General features: G+C 41.8%; 1 pseudogene; it reads right to left on the bottom strand.

Moving 5' to 3' along the window:
* Positions 1–768: 768 nt before the first annotated feature.
* On the bottom strand, positions 769–2137 carry LOC128095492 (TGF-beta receptor type-1-like; annotated as a pseudogene).
* Between the last annotated feature and the right edge of the window lie 1996 nt (positions 2138–4133).

Below are 4133 nucleotides of genomic sequence, written 5' to 3'. Positions count from 1 at the left end.
TCCCGCCTATACTTCCTGCCTGGCCACTGGCCAATCAGTGATTTATTTATACAGAACGATAGCCACAGCAGGTAAGGCTCTTAGTTCTGACCTCTTGGCTTTCTTCTCTGAATCGGCTCTGTGTTTCTTATTTAATAAGACGGTTGGTTACATCTACATTCTCTCTTTTTTCTTTTCAGAGTAGATTTAATAATCTACTCTTTATCTATCACTCCTTTGTCTTTTTTTTCAGAGTAGATTCAATAATCTACCTTTTATCTTATCATATCTGTATCCTCTTCTTTTTCTCTTCAGAGTAAATTCAATAATCTACACTTTTATCCTATCATTTCTAGATTTTTTAGAGTAGATTCAATAATCTACCTTTTATCTATATCCTGTTTTCTTTTTTCAAACAAGAATTTCAAATCTAATTTCCTTTGTTTAGCCCATTATCAATTAACAACTAGTAACTAACTATTCTAAACAATGACAATTATCCATAACCCACTGAATGACCAAAAACCACCCACCCCACCTCTTGGGAATGTGGGTGTCATAATTTTTTTTAAAATTACTTCCTGCTGTCTGGAGGCAAAGGCATCTTTAGGGGATCCTGAAAAGAAAAATTTTGGGGTTAATTGTCAAGTTCTGGGAGAGTTAGCTGTATCATTTGTTGTCTAGTTTCTGCATAATGGGAAAATGCAGGGCTTGTCTCAAGCCATTGCTCAAGTAGTCTGTGAGGCAGGATCATCTTAGCTAGCCATCTCCAAATTGTCCTGAGCAGTTTGTAGTCCAAAGCCAATCTTTGGGTGGTGTTTGTCATCTTAGTGGTATTATCATTGTCCTGATGGAATTGTCATTGTGGGGTTCCATCATCTTTTTGGAGACTTCAAAGTCTCTGTTAGGTGTGGTCATGGTTCACTATAGAAAATTTTTAGTGCCTACTCTGTGGTTTGGAGCAATGTCAATTGTATCTGTGGCAGAATCGTGTCTCACAGCCAGTCCCAAGTTTGCAATACAACAGGTTCCATTCTTCTTCACCAAGATATTCTTTGATTTCAAATCTCTGTGAGCAATAGCTGATTTTCCTTGGGTACCAACAATCTCCATGTGAAGATGGGCAAGACTGCTTGCCATGGATAGAGCGGGTTTGATCATTCCTTCCACTGTAACAGTGTATCTATTCAAGTAATCAAAAAGGGATCCATGCTCATGGTAATCCGTCCCCAGCCACAGCTGAGTCCATGTGCCATTGTTTTTGTTGTCTGCTGCTATAAATCCTAGGATATTTTCATGGCGTAACATTATAGTCTGATAAATCTCTGCCTCTCACAAACATTCTTCTCTAGAAGAGAATATCTTCGCAGTAACTTTTTCTCCCCACTACTTGCCTTGCCAAACTTCTCCAAACTGACCTTTGCCAATGCTTTCTTGTAACACGATGGTCCTGGCAATTGTTCTCTGAACAAGCAGTAGTAAAACCTTCATCCCTGGTAGCAGCGTCATGGCCACCACCAACATGATGAGAAACAGCTGGCAACTTGGAGCAGCAGTTGCTGCCTCCATGGTACCACCACCACCCTTTGTGGCCTGGCCCCAGCCACAGCTTCTCCTCAGCAAGACTCCCAGGCTGTCCTCAAACTCAGGATCCTCCTGCCTCTGCCTCCTTCAGCAAATCCTACCAGTGTGCGCCACCACAACTGGCCTCGTGCAGGTCAGGCCTCAGCTGGGAACTGCAAGGCCACAGGTGAGCAGCTTTTTTGTGAATTTGTGCCACAAACGTTGGGCACCAAATGTAACATGAATTGCTAAACAGTCTTATTAATAAAAAAGACAAAAACACAAACAAACAAACAAACAAACACCCGGAGCCAGATATTGGGGTGAAAGCTAAAAGATCAAAGAAACAGAACAAGCCACAGCCAACCTCATCTCACCAACTCCTCAGATGATCTTGTTTCCTCAGGCTGAAAGCCTCTGAGTCCTCACCCAAATGGATCTCAGCTGAACTGCTGCTTGGTTCCTATCTCCTCATGCCTTATATACTGTTCTCCACCCAGCCATGTCACTGCCTGGGATTAAAGACATGTGTGCTTTCCAAGCAAAGGCATGAGATTTCAAGTGTTGGGATTAAAGATGTGTGCCACCATGCCTGGCTCTGTTCCTAGTGTGGCCTTGATCTCTGTCTCCTGAGTCATAGGATTAAGGGTGTGTGCCATCACTGTTTGGCCTCTATGTCTAATCTAGTGGCTGGCTCTGTCCTCCAATCCCCAGAGAAGCTTTGTTAGAGCACAAATAAAATATTACCACAAGGTTTAGTCTTATAAATAATAAGTTTGAACTGAAGTTATTTTAATATTGAAACAAGAGCTCTAATTTAGAATATAGTATATAAGGAGAGTAACAATTTAATGAATCCTTTATGGTATATTATGAACTAAGTAAGATAAATACAGTAAAATCCCCAAATAATTGTTATATGAATGAAAAAAGGGAGAGGATCCATTTCTAACTGCAGCAACCAGTATACACTAATCCAGCCAGTCACTGGGAATGGCAAGGTAGGGGGAGGGGTGGAGACACAGGCCAAAGTGAGCTGAAACACATACAGCAGAGTTAGGTTCAGACAGAAGAGAAAAAAAGGAAGGCAGATGTTCAGGAAAGAAGTAAGCATTTATTTGGGCAGGATTTTTGGTCCCCAAATGTCTTTGGGGGTCTGAAATAGGAGTAGGTAGTGTTAGGAAATTTTTTTAAAACTCTGCATATATTCTAATCTATGAGGTAGGAATGTCACTGCCTGAAAAATAACTGAGTTAGCTGCGGGGAGGGGGGTGCACACCTTTAATTCCAGCACTCACAGGAAGAAGCAGGCAGATCTCTTTGAGGTTGAGGCCAGCCTGTTCTATAGAGCGAGTTCCAGGACAGCCAAAGCTGCACTGAAAAACCCTGTCTCAAAAAATAATTAATTAATTAATTAATTAATTAATTAATATTTTAAAGGCATTTAGCACAGTCAGCATGTGTAATTTTTTTGATATTTATTGATATATGTGTGATGTCACTCCATCAGTTCAACAGCCTGCACGTGGAGGTCAGAGGACAATCTTCAGAAATTGGTTCTTTCCTACAGTAGGATTTGGAGATCAAACTTAGATTGTCAGGCTTGCACAGGAAGTGCTTTTACTTGCTGAGCCATCTCATTGGCCTCTTGGGCTACAGTTTTGATTTGGGCTGATAAAACAAAGTACCATAGACTGGTGGCTTATAAACAGGTTTTTTTCTCCTCAGTTTTTGAGGCTGCAAGTTTAATATCAGGGAGGTGGTGTGGTTGGTATCTAATGAGAGCTTTCTGGGTTGCAGACAGCTGCCTTATTGTGTCTTTATGGGAGGAAGTGAGGAAGAGAACTTGGGGCTCCTTTATAAGGGCACTGATCTCATTCATGGGGGCTCCAATCTTATAACCTAGTCATTTCTCAAAGACCTTCCCCAATATCATTGAAGCTTAAGATGTCAATATATGATGGGGGAAGTATAAAAACATTTAGTCCAAAATTACTACTAACATTGGAGTCCCAGAATCCAAATAAATCTATTTGCTTAGATTAGGAAATGACACAGGCTTGTACCAGTCGTTTGTCTACTGAAGGGAACCTCAAAGTCTTTATGTTTCATTTGTGTGGATCCCTCTTGTGCACTTCAACTTGAGTATCCACCCATTGTAGACAAATCCTTGGGCTTTCCAGCTCTCCCCTCACCCATGACCTAAACATTTCTCTGGGATGTTGATGGTCTTCTTCTTTTTTTTTTTTTTTTAAAGGAAAGCAAACTTCTTTATTGTACACAGTACAGAATATAACGCAGCTCAGCAGGATGTACACAGCCCTGCGCAGGGGGAGGGGGTATCTCAAGTCAAGTGGCAGGCTAAAGCCTTTCTGCACTGTAGACTTTCTACACTCTGGAAAAGAAGCAAAGGAAGGAAAGAACCCCCACACCCTGAAGAAAACAGCTATCCAGGGGGGTACATGAGTCGGATGGGAATGCAAAGTGACGCTGCTGCTGTCCTATGTCCCTTACGGCGTGCGCCGTGCAGTCACACAGCAGGGCAGGGGCAGCTCAGGTCACAGAGGGTTCTCTTCATACCCAGTAAAACA

This window comes from Peromyscus californicus, unplaced genomic scaffold (genome assembly GCF_007827085.1).
Source record: "Peromyscus californicus insignis strain IS unplaced genomic scaffold, ASM782708v3 Scaffold_4__1_contigs__length_199733344, whole genome shotgun sequence".
Lineage (NCBI taxonomy): Eukaryota > Metazoa > Chordata > Mammalia > Rodentia > Cricetidae > Peromyscus > Peromyscus californicus.
Note: the sequence above shows the minus strand (reverse complement) of the source record. Positions and strands in the feature narration are given on the sequence as shown.